This window comes from Callionymus lyra, chromosome 19 (assembly GCF_982586985.1).
Source record: "Callionymus lyra chromosome 19, fCalLyr1.hap1.1, whole genome shotgun sequence".
Lineage (NCBI taxonomy): Eukaryota > Metazoa > Chordata > Actinopteri > Syngnathiformes > Callionymidae > Callionymus > Callionymus lyra.
The window spans coordinates 20,385,060-20,393,177 of NC_141836.1; the positions used below are offsets into that span (position 1 = coordinate 20,385,060).

General features: G+C 37.7%; 1 long non-coding RNA gene across 1 annotated transcript in view; it reads left to right on the forward strand.

Moving 5' to 3' along the window:
* LOC148059882 (uncharacterized) overlaps positions 1–6,942 on the forward strand; it is a 312,120-nt gene extending 305,178 nt beyond the window's left edge. The window contains exon 3 of the long non-coding RNA XR_015709364.1: positions 6,923–6,942. This is a non-coding gene — a long non-coding RNA (uncharacterized LOC148059882). The remainder of the gene's footprint in view (positions 1–6,922) is intronic.
* Positions 6,943–8,118: the final 1,176 nt, after the last annotated feature.

Here is an 8,118-nt window from a genome sequence, read left to right on the forward strand (position 1 = left end):
CAGGTAATGGCGTGCTAATGTCTAAGAGCCCATTACGTGCTCGTTGCTGACCCTTTCTGTGTCCATTGTAGCACTTTTAGCTTAGCGAGTAATGACAGTCGGTATTCACACACACACCCCCATGATTACGAGTGTGGCGGTCACAGTTTGAGATACTCTACTTTCACTTGCTGCTTTCATGTCCAACACAGGCGCAGGGCTTACACCAGTGACGGGTGGCAACTGGTATCTCCTGAAAACATACATCCAGAGAGAGCAAGAAGGAGAGGGGAAGCTCCACGTTTTTCCGCTGAGTCGGCCGTTATCATCGTAGCAGAAATTACATCCATATCCCTCTTAATGGCTCAGCTCACGTGTTCGAGGCGGACACGGCCGTTATCAGGACAGCCGGGGAATAGGGAAAGGTCTCACTTCATAATCTTCAACCAGCTATTACAGTGAAGGGAGAAGAGTCGTCGTCTTACCCTGGATTCGGTTTGATCAGGCAAAAGCATATAGCGAGGAAACTACATCTTAACCTTAAAACCTCATGAAAGGGTCAATCTTTGAAACCAGATCCTCCCCCCCTCTTCTTTAACTTTCTCTTATCTAAATGGTGCTTTTCCAAGACTGTGGATGTGTGTTTTGAAGTTTGAGAAGATTCTGCTTCTGTAGTGCCAAAAAAATCGGAAGAAGAAACATAAAAAACTAAATGAATGATTTAGTTTATTATTACTTTAAAAAACTATAAAAAGAAGAAAATAGTTATTCATAAATGAATATATGTGGAGTTATGATATAATGAATTATTGTGTTATTACTATGATATGCATGACAAACTTTCCCCTGGGAAAATTATTGTGTAATTATTTGTTTTCTATTATTATTTTTGTCTGTCTTGGTCTTGGACTCGATCTTGTCTTGGTCTCTCCACTCTCCAGACAGGCACTGGGTCTTTCTAATCTTTCTTATCTGATATCTATTCTCGGTTAAGTGTCCGCCACTTTAAATTACGGTCCATACCTGATGAAACCTGAAGAAATAGAAAAGTTTCCACAAAATAATTTTTTGATAATATTTTCTTTATATAAGCTATAAAGATCGTATAATCTTGAACCTAGTATCAATGAAATAATTTTAACTATTAAACAAAAATATTGGTTAAAAATGTGAACTAAAGGCCTAACTAACACTTGTTAGTCAAGGTGCCAAAACATGTTTGTGGTATCCCTTGTGTTGTCTCTGGGTCAAGGTGAACAACTTCCATAACTGCATATGTATTTCTGCAAGCCAAGGAGGTCAACTATTTTCACATTGACCCAGAGATAACACAGGGGTTTGTATTTCCAACATGAAATTTAACATTTTCCCTTATATATTCGTGAGCTACTAAAACGGTCCGGACATAAAAGTCACTGTTTATGTAAAATGACCCTAAAGACAATCTTGCACAGACTCTACAAACAGAGACAAAACAGAAAACAAAAACGTTTATTTCCGTCATGCAACGTAGACCAGATTCTCGCTGATACACTGTCGTGTCTTTGTTTACGACGCGGCTATAATGGGGCGCCAGACTCTTGCAGTCAATAAATACAGTGCCAGAATGATTGGTTGCTTTACACATTCATAAAAAGAACGCACACATGGACATGCACACAACTGTAAGTGTGCCCGAGGCTGTTTTCTTAGCGGCTTCTCTCATCTATGAAAGGAAATATTAGCACTTGGCAGGAAATGTGTTTGATATTTTGAGGCCCAGGATTTCACTCCTCTAAAAGCTGTGATATTACTGTAATATGGACATTTTAGCTCATGAATTATATTGTGAGTCCGCTTTCTGCTTTTTAAATATGTGTTCCTTTTTTGCAATTTATCGGTGAACATCAGCTTGGGCAGTATTCTGGGCAATAGAATAAAATATTGTGGTACCATCATTGAAATTATTTTTGGACCATTTTTAATAACTTTTTAATTTTTTTCTTTGCTGGATGAATAACAAAATACATGACTAAGAGACGATAAGAAACGGTATACTCCTCCTTGGGTATCAACAAAAATACAGAGCTTAGAGGAAGGCAAAAAAAAACAACACCCAACACAGTGAACTCCCATGATGCCTTTCTACACTATTCTCTATTTAGTGGCCGATGATTGTTCGCTGCAAATTCTTTGTCTACTTTGCAATGTTATAAGCGATTCACATCAGTAATTGGTTGGCTGGCCCTCAAAGCATAATAGGAGCTAATCAAGTCACCGTTACTAAGAGGGTTGTTAAAGGGCAACTAATGTTAAAACCCTGTTGAATGACACATGTTTTAAATGTTGAAGTCTTCCTCTCCAAGATGCAGTAAGTCCCTCATCATGACCATGTTTTGAACTTATTACTTTATAAATCAATCCCTCTGCCACCCGTCTATAATCCACGCTTTGTTTATACAATGAGTCCGTACAGGTGGAGACTTCAGGTATTGATGACAACTGGTGTTAAACCTCAATGCTTAACCATTCACAGCAGAGTGGGTGTGGTTTTGGTAAACAAGATTTCATTTCCAGGAAAAGTGTTTTAAGTGGGCGGGGCTTAAGCACATTTTTTAATGTTAATATTTAAATGAATTCAGATTCAGAACATAATGGACGTATATTGTTGGGCATCACAAAAAAACATTGGTTGCATCGTCATCCTCATGTTAGCCATACTGTAGGAGGAGTGAGTCAGAGCAGGGGGAAGAAAAATTTGGGGCAGACGAAGAAAAATGAGTCTGGGCCACAGAATAAGACCCAGCAACAAGTCTTATCTCCATTCTGTCTATAGTTATAGTAATAAACCCGACTTTCTTCCTGCCTTTCTTGTGTCAATTCCATCAGGGTGTCGTGAGCGTCTGCACGTGTCACTTCCTGTTAGAGCTGCCTGAACAACAATTAGTGGGGAACAACAACAGCGTTAATAAGTTCACTGTACACCGACTATATTCCAGGCTTTTTGTCACTTCCAGACAAGTAGATAAACAAGTGCAGGTATTTCTCAGAGAGCTCTCACTCTAATTAAGAGTGTGTGTGGCGAAGAGGCCATCTATCCAGGTGCACCGCCAGAGAACTCTCTCGGCGAGTCTTTCATCACCGTGGATTGCAGTGCGGCAGCAGCCACCCCTACAGACTCCATTTAGGCTCTCTAATGAAATGCTCCATCTCTGTCACGGCGTTGCCATTTTCACGATCTATTAAACCTTCACATTCATTGCACTGTTATGCATTATGTGCCGCCGACTTCTACCGTCCTGAAGCCTCGTTTCAATTAGAAGGAGAGGAGGCGTCTGTCAAGGTCCATCAGGAAGTTTTTTTTTTCTCCCAGATGTCCGTTTCATTTAGAATTCAGCCCAGCTAAATTGAAGCGGCTGTGATAGCTTAACATGATTGATAGACTAAATTCAATTTGACACAAATGACCAGTGCAATTAAGTGGGATAATGTAATGTAACGGCTCTAATATTTGAGGATGAGAGTGGTTGGAATTTAATTCATGATTTTATTTAAGTAGAAGCCAAGGTAATGAGTGTATGCCATGTTAGATTTATAATTTATCAATCTTATCTTGTCTTCAAAATAAGTTTCAGTATATTTTATACATTCACATTCCACACATATTCAACTCTAGTCAATCTATTTTTTTAAGCTAATGAACTATGATCTAAATGTTTTTGTTAATATTCCAACCGTTTTTTATCTGTAATCAAACAATTTTTAAACTTTATTTAAACAATGTTTCAGCTGTAATCAAAGTATTTCCAACGATAGTCAATTGATGTTTCAAACCATTTTTAGATGTAATCTAATGCCTTTACAATATATATGATAATCTAAAATCAAAAAGTTTACAACTGTAGTCAAAACCAATTTTCAACGGCTTTCAAACTAATTTAATCAGAAATCTAACACTTTTTTACTGTAATCAATACTAATATAAAAAAACAACCCTACGTAATATACATTTGTACATACATCTGTATTCCATGGTATATATTCAATGGCAATCAAACAACTTACAGGGTTTTACGCAAAAGTATCAAAGTTTTTGTTAGCGAAATGAAATGAAAAGAAATATCAGGAAATGTTGGCTTCAACCACCACAAACATACAAACGCATGTTGGTGATGTTATGAATCACCATCTGGATCCAAGAGTCAGTTGAAGATTACTGAATGTGACTCTACGTGGTGCAGAATGAGCCGCATTCATGTGCACAGTGTTGTGCAAGCAAGTTCTGGAACAATATTGCCATTGAGATTTAAAATCAAAATATGTATATTGCTAAACTAGTCTTATACAACAATCATTAATGTAACAAAAGGTATGATAATCAGAAATGACTGCATAGATTAAAATATTGAGATTTTTGTCGACCCAATGTTAATGCTCTTTAATACATTTTAATAATTGAATACCTTTTTTAGCATTTGAAAGTAGAAAGAAGCAAAATCAATTATATTTAAAACTCTCAAATGGGTATTAAATGGTGTTAATTAAAGTAGATAAAAAATAAGATGATAATAGCACAAGGCGTTGCGCCACAACCAGTTTTAATATCACGACCAGAAAAGCACTCACAGACATGCGCCAAGCAGCTTAATTACAACTATATTGAGCTTCTTAACCCAATATTATCGCACTAGATTTTTAGGGAGCACAGGTAAGAAGGGATTGATATTCAAATTATGAAACAATATATATAGTAGATCAAATAAATTATAAAATTGAGTAAAGAAACCAGTCAGTGCGCTGTTCAATATTATAATTATAGAGTCTCTGTAAACATTACACTGCGACTAATTATCAGGAAATCCCTGTCATCCTAAGATCTCCTCTGCACGTCCTTGTCCGCCAGAAGAAACACACCTCTTCAAACAAGTTGATGGACTGGAAATGAAAATGTGACTGTCTGGCCATCCAAGGATCCGTCTTCATTAGCAGCTGATCCTAGGAGGGTTTCTATTAGCTCGCTATCAAGATAGGGCTATGGGGAGGAAATTAGACGTGTCACAAGACAAAGTGCAGTTGGCCCTGTGCTGAGCCCAGCGGAGGATGGAAAGTCTTAATCGACGACAAGCACTAGTGACGGCGGGGCAGCATGATCGCGGTGTGTGTAGCACATTATAGGAGATTTTATCCTGTCTCGGACGGATAGACACATCTCCTGAGAATACCTGCTTGTGGATAAAGGTAGCTTTTTCTCTCTCTCTCTCTCTCTCTCTCTCTCTCTCTCTCTCTCTCTCTCTCTCTCTCTGCTGAATATCAGTGGTGTTTCCTGGATTTGGGTCATCCTTTTCCTGATGTACAACAGTAATATCACTTACTATTCTGGGAAGACAGCAGTGTGAACGTGAAGCCCAGGAGGAACAGATGGAGAAATCAGATGATAATGATAACAACGTAATACGTTAGGAATAAAGCCTTTTAAGTGTCGTCCCGGAGCCCTCATTATATCACTTGTCCTGCATTTCATATGTCGTAAAATTGCACATTTCAGTAATTCTTTCGATAAGTCATTGAATACAAATTTAGACCAAAATGACAGTTTATTCCAGCTAAGAACTAGCCACATTTGGGCCCCAAAAGTTACCTTATTTTGACTATGAAGTGAATTTTAAAGTTAAGAAGGACTGCTGGATCAGATTCTGATTGGTTGAGTTTCAACAGAAAGACTTTTGTTGTTAAATAAAGTAAAAACAAGACTTTGATTAGTTATATAGCTGCAATACCATGCGTTGCCTGGATTAAAAACAATTGGATTATGGGTATTAAAACTGCAGAAAGTAGCAATTATGGAAATAATCCGTATTTAATATGGTTTAAATAACATTGAAATCGCAGTTATTTTTAAATTTCACATATTGTGTGACCCACCCCCCAAAAACCTTCAGTGAGAGGTCAGTGGTCTAGCTTGCTAGTTTCAATCAAAGATCTTCAGAGCTTTGCAGCATGGAATGTCACATTATACCAACTCGGCTTCAGTCTGGATTTGAATATTCAAGTTGACAAGCAAAGACCCACCGATCTCTCAACATTGTGCATCTTTAATTTGACAATTCATCTTGTTAACATTGAAAGCATATTTTGCTCGAAGCCAAACGTCAGACCTGGTCTCGCGATCATGTGGAGTTGCAGCTACGAAGACTATTCTTAGTGCTGGTGCTGGGTGGCAGCAGTTCTCACAGCTGAAGAGTATTTAAGGACACCAGGAACTGACGACACACAGGATGGGGAGTCTCCATTGAAATATTAAACACAGCGCAGATTCCTTCTGAATTTTACCTCCTACTCAAGACTTTTTTACTAATGCACTTGTTTTTGTGCAATACATTTTCATACATGCTAGCATGCTTTGTAAAATACATTAAAGCAGCTCTGGGTACCTTAATATTTTTCTACTAAAATAACTTGTGATAACACATCAACTTAAAACTAGTTGAACGACTCGTATAGGTGAGGGGTTTTGTGTGTTTTTTATTTTCTAGTTCTTGGGGATGGTGTGAACATGCTACATGTCATGCTGGTTGTACAATTACAGTTAAGTTAAAGTTATGTTATTTACAAAGCTGTCACGACTATATCATACTTCATTATCCACAATCTGATTCATTACTTCATTGGTATCCATCCTTCATTCAGTCAGTGGAAGTCTGGAAACGGTAAATTCGTCCAACTGCTACAAACCGGGACATGGCAACTTTTGCGACGTTTAGCAAGTGCTCATGGGAAATGTGGTCTCTCGTCGGGCTAAGACTGGTTAATAATGAAGCTAACTTGTTGTAGCATGTTTGCATTAATATGAAGAGGTTCTTCCAAAGTATGTTGGTGCTAGATGAACAGGATATTCATCAGCTGACTTAACCTCATAAAAGAAAACAGTGTCTCTCATTCCTTTCTGGTTTCATGGCAGTATGAGTGGCAGTTAAAAAAAAAAAAGACATTGAAAACTAAGACACTTTATTTACATTGAAAAACAATATTACACTGTTCTCATGTTTAAATAAGCTCTGTGCATGATAGCAACAAAGAAAACCAAGTTGCTGAGTAAGAGCTAGTGATTCATAAAGGTTCGAACTGCTGACAGCAGCATAAGGTGCAGCATGCAGATCCCATTACTGTTCGAACTCGCACATGCACCATTAAATGATCAAATCGTTTTTGGCCCAACGCACCTTAATACTATATGTAGAAAATAGAAACACCCCTTAAAATTGGTGTGAGGAAATATTGACACACCTAAATACTGGGATATTTATTTTCATAATACAATATTGTTGTGAAACATAAAAGCAAGATAAGTCAGTCAGTCAGACTTTATTAAAACGCATTCAAAATAACTTTCAACCTCATTCAGTTGTAACATAGTGTTTTGAGCGCCGTGCACCACTTCAAACAAAACCCCAATGAATCCAGATATACAGTAAAGCGCTCTAGATTATAATGGGCATTGTTGGTTTTTGGGAAATGAAATGCTATAAAGTGCCCTTTATAGTCTGGAAATTATAAATATTTTTTATTTATTTGCATTCTTCTTTGGCTTTCGGCATAATTTTGTATAATAGTAAAATGACGGTTTGTATTTCAATAATGTGTATAAAATATATATTTCCTAATTTCTAATTACGATTAACATGAAAATATTCACAGCGCTTGTTCATTTTTGTGTTACAATTCAACTTCGGTCACTAGATAGCAGCCGTCATTATGCCCTCATCATCATCGGAACAAAGTAAATCCTGGCGATGACAGAGGACGAGAGGATACGCTCGACTCACACGATACATGTATATACAGCACATATATATTTACAAAGTGAGATGACGCTTTTGTGACATGCAAAGCATCCCTGTGGTCACAAGACATCCAAGAGAACCAACTCTCAGCGTGAATTAACAGTGTGACTGACAACTGGAGGCATTTGCCTCTGAAGGCTGTATTAATAAGTCAAAGATATCTTATGTATGTTCACATCCCTTCATCCTCTCCACTGGCTGCCAGTGAGATGATCGGCAGATGTGGATATATCACTAGAAAGTAGAGGAGGATGGAGCTTTCTTTCTCTGATCAGAGCACCAACTGAGCTGAGAAGATGTCAACTGTTTAAAGACGTAA